Raw genomic sequence first — 9,668 nt, forward strand, 5'->3', positions numbered from 1 at the left:
GCGAGTATGCTCGCTCATCTCTAGTAAAGTTCCATTTCGGTTCAAACTAATTTGGACTGGGCCAAACTTTTTGCCCAAATTCAGTGAACCGGCCAAACTGAACTTTTGAAATGTTCATTCGTCACTAGTCAGGACATTCCAAACACATTAAATGGTTGGCTGGTCCTGCTGAGATTGGCAATATCGACCAAAATTGATATAATGTGCATGATCAGCTGATTTTGCTGGGGCCAGACATTAAATGGCTGTCTGTGTATTAAATAGGTCGCTTGAGTCCACCAGAGTGGGAGCTGCTCTTATACATTTTGCCTCCTAGAAGAACCTGTGTCCCTCTGGGCAAGTCATAATCCAACATACCCAATGCTTATCTCTCCCAGCATGTGCAGCTGTTGGTAGACCCACAAGCACATCAGATTGTGAGTAGAGATGAGCGAACGTACTCGTTTAGGGCTATTTCGCAATCGAGCATCGCTTTTTTCGAGTAACTGCCTACTGGGGGGAAAAGATTCGGGGGGCGGCGTGGTGGAGCGGGGGGTAACAGGGGGGAGCTCTCTCTCTCCCCCCCCCCCCCCCACTCCCCTCTGCAACCCCCCACTCACCCCTGGCACCCCCCAAATCTTTTCGCCCGAGTAGGCAGTTACTCGGAAAAAAGCAATGCTCGATTGCGAAATAGCCCTAAAAGAGTAAGTTCGCTCATCTCTAATTGTGAGCCAATCCCGCCGAAATCAGCAGGTTCAGCTCACTTTGATCTAATGTATATGGCCAGCTTTACTCTGCATAATATCTTGCCATTTGCCCTGTCTTCCAGCTCTGAAGACGATCTCATGCTTTTTGACAACATTTGATCTTTAGCAGTGTCTGTCTACAGATCACTTCAATATTATCAATTCCTACATATCTGCAGAGCAACTTGCCGTTAATCCTTTCTAGTCTAGGCACTAAGGGCGCATATTGACTGTGTGCAGTCCATGTTTGCAGTTGGCTACACAATGAGTTTTTTCACACATGCAATTTTTTTTTTCATGGACCCACAGTCCCATTCTTGCTTGTATATTGTGAACGAGAGTAGGAAATGCAAGTCTACTGCTCATGGGGCTCAGGCGGCACATGGACGTGTGAGAATCTCCAACCCACTCACCACCTAGGTGTCTCCACATACTTTCTGGGTGCTCTCCCTAAGGAGAGAAGACACCCCTCTTGACCCACTCTTGGGCAAAACGCATGCATGGAAGTGTGAATTGGCCCTAACTATTATAACACAGCAGAACAATTCTTTTCTAACCCCTTCTTCTCAAGTCTGCAGATTACCCTCCTTACAGCATTTTGCTGTTAATGTCTTCTACCAGGTCTGCACTGTATCTTGCTATTAACCCTATCTTTCAGCTCAGAAATAGGAAGTGTACCATCCATTGCATTCATCAGAAATATCAGAAGTGGAGATGATAGAGTTAAACGCTGTAGGACATCTTGAAGATTTTGTCATACCCATCTGGCCACTGCTTAAAAACATCTTCTGAAGCCTATCAGCTACAATATGGACAACATGAGGAGATTTATCTTGGCTGAGCACAAAATGATAAACACATTGGAACGAGATGAGACCTCGTGATGGAACAGAGAAGGCCAAAGGCCCCGGGAGCAGGACAGAGATATTTCATACATGACTATCTTTTGCTGAATTGCACAATGCTCTATGTTTACACCATTAGCAAAAGTTTAGAATGTGAAATCAAATTTTTAGCTCCTCAAGACATGGAAGTGGCCATTCTAGATAAGATGCAGCCTCTATTATGGATTTCACCATGTAATACGATCAAATATAGTAATGTGGTAAAGATCTTTTATAGATATGTGAAATCTGAAAGTATTGAATTCTATTGCAAACGTACTGAATTATATTTTATGCAGTAGTGTCATGTGCATAATATTTGTGCCACGTGCATAGCAAGAAGTATGTGCGTAAAAGATGTATTGTAGTTTAATTTTACTAACAAGGTCCTAGACACTGAGCATGCAGCTTTGTCATAATTGACCTTTGTAATGTTTTACTAAGAGAGAAGTATCACACATGCTGTGAACTTTGAATTGTTGACTGTGGGGGATGCCACAATATAAAACCTCTTGCTTTGACACAACAGTAGAGCTTGGAAACATCACTTAAGTGTTTTTCTGGCACTTTTCTCCGATGTATCGTCTATATATAATTAGACATACTTGATTGATAAGGCTACAATACCCCTTCAGTATCACTTAAATTAAGGGATTACTTTAACATAAAATATAAGCTTTAATAGGAATGCATTACAATAAAATACCCATATAGTACATCAACTGGATAAATTAAATTGCCGTAAAACAAATTGAAGTCAAGACCTTCAAAAAGTAATCCCAGAAACATATGCTGATGAATCACCATAATAGTACATAATATGTGGAAAGATGAAACGGCTTCTAGTCATGGCACATGTCACTAGGGAAAAGAAGTGAATGGAATGATCTTACTGTACAGTAAGTGGTCTCATGGTAAGCCGCATACCACCATAGTAGTCATGTTGGTTCCGATATTCACATCCATCCATAAATAGCTGTAGGAAGTTAGTATAGGGCTATAAATTAAAGGGATATGTAACCAATGATAGAAAAAGTGGTACACTGACTCTATCATACCCTAAATACTAGAAGACCCTATTGTCAGGCTATGGGGTAACCACTCTGACAGCACTGCCAAACTGAAGATGCTCCAGGGTTATTTATGCCCATGTCTGATGCCCACAGGTACTTTCTCATTACCATAAATGACTGTCCCCTGATAAGCCCATCTATTTAGGTGGGTGTAATACTTCGGAGTGTACTTTAGTATATGCACTTTTTCTTTAGTATTTTGGTAAGGGTTCCCCAGGGTAATTTATCTAGAGTCAAACCTCAAATGGAGTCACCTTTTCAGGTTGGTGATTCATTAGCATATGTTTATGGGACTGGATTTTGTGGATCTTGACTTCGATTTGCTTTATGGTAGTTTGATTTAGCCAATCGATGTACTGTATGGATCTTTTATTTTAACGCATTCCTATTAAAGGTTATGTTTTATGAATTTCTGATATATCTCTACCCCATTACTGTATTTGATCTTGAAAGAGAACCAATAGATGATATGTAGTAAAGGAGAATTCTAAATTTATAGAGGGGGTCTCTCATTTAGGACTCTTATCTCTTACTAAGAGTGGAGAGTGGCTACAGAGACTGGTTCACTTTAGAGGACCCAGCACATTCGGCAATGAAAGCCCATCGCTCCCTCTCCCCTGTGGTTGTGTTGCAGAAAAATTAAGCACATGCTGACAATTTTCCCACTGATTCCTGGCAGTCCTAGCAGCGGCACATCCTATGATCAGCTAATGATTGAAGAAAATTCTAACAGAAAGTGAAAAACCCCTTAAGTGTGTTTTGACACACAAGTGTTTTTAGGAAAAATGCTACTTTTTTTGTGGCGTCTTTACTTGCATTTTCTTGAAAAGTAATGCACATAGACAACATGACAAATGAATGTAATGTCACTGGCCTGAGAAGAGGCCATGGAAAACACCTTTAATTTCAGTGAAACTAGGGCTGTAAGGGAAGACTGATTTGTTGAACGCTGACCCCACATTTGGTATCCATGCTGTGGATCCAGTACAGTATTCTCATCAGTGGTAATGCTATCTAATAATAATGGCACTCAAGAAGGCAAAAAACACTTTTTAAAGTTTCATGGAAGAGACCAAAACAAGTATTTGGCTTCTAGCACAGGTTTATACAGACCATTTTGATAGAGTAAAGCCTTTTTGAGCTGGTTTCCCTTTTTATGGACTCCGTGGCAGCTAAATAGCCTGACCAGTGGTATAGCTATAGACGATGCAGAGGTTATAGTCACATCCAAGACAGGAGGCCCAATAACCAAGAGAGTGTATCAAGGAGATAGACCATACAGCTGCTATAGGGCCACTGATCAATCCTGGTTGACCTCATTTCGTCACTGGAGGAAGTGCGTTCCTACAAAACAAGGGGTGAGTAATTAGCTTGATCAGAGGAGGTGGAAAGAAGGATCCAGAACTCGTATTCTGGGCGGCAAACCCTGGCACAATAATGGAGGGCCCTTTTTTGATCTTTTCTATGAGGCCCCCTTTTTTCTATGTATACCACTGCCAAGGACCCTTCTACCAGGTCAGCGAAAACAATAGTTTTGGTCTCCCCACTGATAGGTACGCCCATGGCTTCTTTTCTGTATGGTTTGGTTAGCTGAATACAGCTGGTAATCATTGGGTGCACCACTAATGGCCACCATTCTGACATATCTCAGATTGTACATGGCATTAATGCATACCAGTAATATAGTACTTCTGTTAATAGTCACCATTACACCTTCTCAGCTCAGCCCACTGTATGCAATGTCTACCTTTCACAATACATATTTTATATCCATTTTGCAACCATGGTGGATGTATTGTACAAGTAATACCTTATACCACTAAATATACAGTATAACAGCCCCGTATATTATTTCACTGACATGCTGTAGATATCCAGGCAGAGCCCCTCTCCCACCCAGATTCCGCAGCCAGTGATGTCAAGGCAGACATTCCTGTGATCTCTTGACAAAGTTCTTGAGAAAAATCCTGAATGTTCAGGACATAAACACAGTACCAGGTGACTTCAGTGGAAAAATAGGATACACATGTTTAACTAAAGCCATGTGGTATTTCCATGACACATCCTAGCCGTGAAATAAATCATCAGCCTATGGCTCTCAAATACCACTATTCCTACAGACCTTTATATGTGTAATGGTCTATACGGCATAAATCCATTTGTTAACTCAGATGCACATTCAGGTATGACTGCGGTGGAGGAGTACATTAAAAAAAATCTTGTTTTTTTTATAGTGCCACTGTTAGCGCAAATTTCGCTATCTCGATATACTGTGCGTTTCCAAATTAAGATAATATGTGTACAGGCCTGGAGAGCCTTTCAAAGACCACACGGCCTACATCATGTGTTCCCAAAAGAGTCTGTCTTTATTCTGCGCGCGTTGAAACTTAAATAAGTTTCCACCCAGGAAGTATACAGTTACAATTATTTAGCGTGCTGATTGGTTCTTCTAAGAGGGAGGTATTTGTGAGGTAGCTTGTGGTGTCATCCATCTGGGAGGAACTTCAGTGAGCACGCTCAGTTCATTCTTGAATATGTCCTCGTGAGAAGAACATCCTGTGTTTCTCCTCTCTGCTGTCCAAGAACACCTAAAAAGGTTTGGCCAGTTAGAACTGGTTTTACCAGTTCTTGGGACAATAGGCACTGCTCCTTAAATTCTTGTGGAAGGGGGGGGGGGGGTGATGTTTCTTCCCTTAGAGGTTTAAACCATTATAGACAAAATACAGTATATTCACAGTTGACAAAAATACAGAAAATACATATAGGATATCTCCCACAATTCCCTCCTTTGTTGTGCGTATTTTCATTCTCCTGGATGGTTTTTCCTTCCTATTTGTGTTCTCGGGCCTTTCCCTACCGCCTACAGGGGACCCTAGCTGTCACCTTCCTTTTTCCTGCCTACTGCTGGGTGATATCCAGGATAAGGAAAATACCTCACAACACGTTACAGTTTCCCAACGGTATTCTAGGTAGATGGCTCCTGAAAGATTGATCTTTATTTCACGTTTTCTGCATAAGCCACCTTGTTCATAGTTTAAATGACATACAACATGTTGAATGTGACTGGCTTTCCAAATGTGATCTCAGGTTATATTGTTTGTTACATGTTAACATTGGTCTGATTACACAATATGGCTGAAACATTGGTACACTTACTGCTACCTTATTGTATCTGTTAACATTTTTGTACTATTTTATACACTAAAACTTGCTTAGTCATACCCAAGCTTTGTAAACCAAGATGTTATCAGTCTGAGACCCCCACCATCTGAAGGAGCCAGTTTCATTGATCAAAGGTTCAGAATCAACAACTCAATTCCCTAGACAATGCTGATGGTATCACAGGATTAACAAGACAATAGATTCGTGGCCATACAATGTATATGGACAGAGTTCAAACAAACCTATACAAATGGAACTGTAGTTAATGAAGTTAGCATTGTTCTGTCACATTTCACAGTTACATCAAAGCTTCCTACACCAAACAGGGTTGAAGGCCACATGAATGTTCATAGCTATTCGTATGTAAGATACAAAATGGAGAATAAAAGAAAATACAAAATGGAGGATGAAGGACAAAATGGAGGGCTACAAATAGGCAATTATATTTGCACCACAACGCAATATTCCTAGATTTGTCATAATCCTCTTCATCAGTAGTTATGTATTTACCACATCCCTTATGAGGAAGAAGAGAAATGACAGCCCAATGACCGCAGGGGTCCTACATATAACAAAGGATTATGGGCCACATTTGTCTCCTTCCTTGATAATCTTTATTCAATGTCTGACATGAACCCAAATTAGCTTTTTTCAAGTTTCACTGTGATCGTAGTGGTTAACAGCACTTGAAAGAATTCTTTGCATTTTGATCTGGAAACACGGAGAATACACATTTATGAGTGACAGATGATATAACTCCTGATATAAGGCACTCACATGGGAGGTGAGACCCTCCTTTTTGGCCTGGAATAAGCGTAGGCCTATTACAGCAGCATTACCAAACAAAACCTTCAGAGGGCCTCAACTTAGTCTTATATTTAGGCGTGGTTCTAACCAAGTAGATGACTAATAAAATGTTTACCTTTATTATTTACTATGACTTCTGGTGTACCTAAATATTCAAAATTACTTTCATAAAACATATTTTTAGGTCATATTTTTGGCGTGTTAAAAATTATTATTTTTTTTTTTTTTTTTATTTTTTCAATCAAGCCATGCCTCCAAATAACATGAAAAGAGGTCTATGCAAACCAACAACTCTAAACACCTACCTGTGGTAGCTGTATGCTATCATCCTGCAGTCACTGATACAGATAGTCTGGCTCGCACCGAGAAGGTACCTTGACCAATTGGCCTGGATTGTAACGGGCGCATATTATGCATCCCTGTACAAACCCTATTGCAGCAGTGTTGAACCCTGGGGTAAGCCAAGCAGAAGACACCATACCACACATTACCTCCTTGGATGAATGGGTTAGCTCAGGGATCAGATGTGACATCATGGAGTACAGCGTGCAGGGGAGGCACAGGCATTTACCTTTCTGCCAGACCCCAGTAGCATTCCGTTCGCTTTTCCACTCCTCCTTTTTCTTCTTTTGAGGCCTGTTCCTGTAATTCAAGCAACAGAGAAATATCTACACCTATTTCAGGTGCAAGCAGGTTACCAGCCGTTACCTCATTCTATGGAAGTCAGGCTGCTGCGGTGCCTGCTCTCTGGTTCTTTCCAGCCTCAGTGGTTGTCTCTGTGGCATAAGCCTGGACTCTGATGATAAGTCACCTGTGCGGAAAGAGCTAAAACCTTGTAGAACAAAAGACACTGCTTCTGCGTTCTGGATTGGCTTACTCGAGGACCCCATGAAACTTCCACTGTGCCCCATAAGATGTGAAATCGTGTACGATTCCCAATGTGTACCTTAAGTCGGTGCAGACACAAACAGCCTTACCTGCAGCCAGCTTACATATTTCAGTGAGCGCCATCACCTCTATTTCCTGAGTAACTGAGTCTCTCAGGAGGGAAAGAGTGGTTTTTGTATAATTACCTCTTTCTGTCGGTTACCACTGCATAGCCTGTTTTACTTGTCCATTTCACCGATATTTGGAATCATCTATGGGTAAAACTCAAGATTTACATTAATCATGGCAGTTACAACATTATTGTTAGGACCCCTAGTTTCTCTTTTCATTAATCTTCCGACAATCATTATCATGTGCCTGCTATTTAATGTCATGGTCTGCACCTGCTGCCCCTCCTCTCAACCTTCTGAATTCAGTAAAAGACATGAAACGGCATTTGGAACTATACCCCACTGGATTGGAATATGTGAGGGTGCTAGCAGGGCAGTCTCATACATAGATAGTCTGGAAGCTGAAAGATGTTTATTTTGCACTCTATACAGTATTTTATTATCCCTTGAGGGAGCATCACGTTAAGGGGCCCCACACCATCTCCGGTACCTGCACTAAAACATACTGCAAACAGGAGAGGAAATATTGTTATTACAATCTGCAACCATGACAACTGCACCAATGATGGTTAACTACTGGTTTACTAAGGGACTAGTATCCCTGATACCATTTGGGATATACTCAAATTCTGTCATTCAAAATTTTCTTATTTTTCAAATGTAACTATCTTCATGTTAAATACTGTTGTTAATTGAAAATGAGATACACTCTAAAATAGAACTTTTGTTATTAATTTGACTAAAGTACTTATCAGGTGTTTCAAGTACACAATTATCTCATTTTAGTATCTTAATTCAATGATATTCAAAATAACACGACTCAATATTTTTAAATTCTCCACATACTCCAAGAACCTATATATATATATATATATATATATATATATATATATATATATATATATATATATATATAATATACTGTGGTAACCCTGGACTATTATCTCACACAACTACCCTCAGGAATAAATTAGATGCCCCTCCTTTGGTCACCTACATTTGTTCAAGTGAGAGACTTACATGGAGTCTAAGAGTGACCTCCCCTCTATACATTACCAAAATATACATATATATACCAACATCCACTTAAATGGGGACACACTTCTCTCCTAGGCTGGTCTGTGTTGAGGGTGGAGCAAGACCTCTTTCTATTGTTCTTCCCTCCCATCTCCTTACATCACCTAGCTCCACCCCCTGTGGTCTGGCTCAGCGTTTGGTCTTTCTTGCCTCATTTCATTTCTAGCCTCCGAACAGTATATACCATATAACACAATCTAACTCTCATACGGGCCCTTCATTTATACACACAAATTCACACTCACTGGGGTTTTCACTCGTACACAGACTAAGTATCTCATGTGAAGTAGAAACTGGGATTGTATTTACTGTACATAGAACTTCCCATATTGAACAAAGTATATATATAAGAAAAACTCTTATGTACCGCGGTTTTTACATATTTTGTTCAGAATAGGCTATCCAATGACAAACATAATACAACTTATGCCCATTTCCACCCGCATGCTTATATTCACCACTCCAGATAGCAGCCATTTTCACCGTTCATTGTTAAACCTTCTCCCTTTTCCTTAACTCATTGACTTGCTTTTTCCTTCACCCATTTTTGTGTGTCCAGTTATGTTTACAAACATCATCTCACTGAATTTGCTTGCGAGTCATATTTCGATTTTTCCCACAACTCACGACACAGGTCTGGCTTATCTTTTAATAAGCACTTACAATTTCACCCCTGCCCATCTTGTCGTAATTGGAAAAATCCTTAATTAATTGAGATTCTCTACTCCAGCACCTCATGGCACAGATCTGCACTTTTGGCACCACATTGTGGAACCTCAACAGCCTGCTTGGCCTACCATAATCGGAGCAGAATCTCTGGCTAGCCCACATCTTTACTCCAAGCCCAAATTCCCTTGAGTTGATGTATGCAGACATGGCAAATGCAAGCATTCCATGTGCACCCCTCCCCCCACATAACAAAGGGAGACCTCTTCAGCCACA

Source organism: Eleutherodactylus coqui, chromosome 2 (assembly GCF_035609145.1).
Source record: "Eleutherodactylus coqui strain aEleCoq1 chromosome 2, aEleCoq1.hap1, whole genome shotgun sequence".
NCBI lineage: Eukaryota > Metazoa > Chordata > Amphibia > Anura > Eleutherodactylidae > Eleutherodactylus > Eleutherodactylus coqui.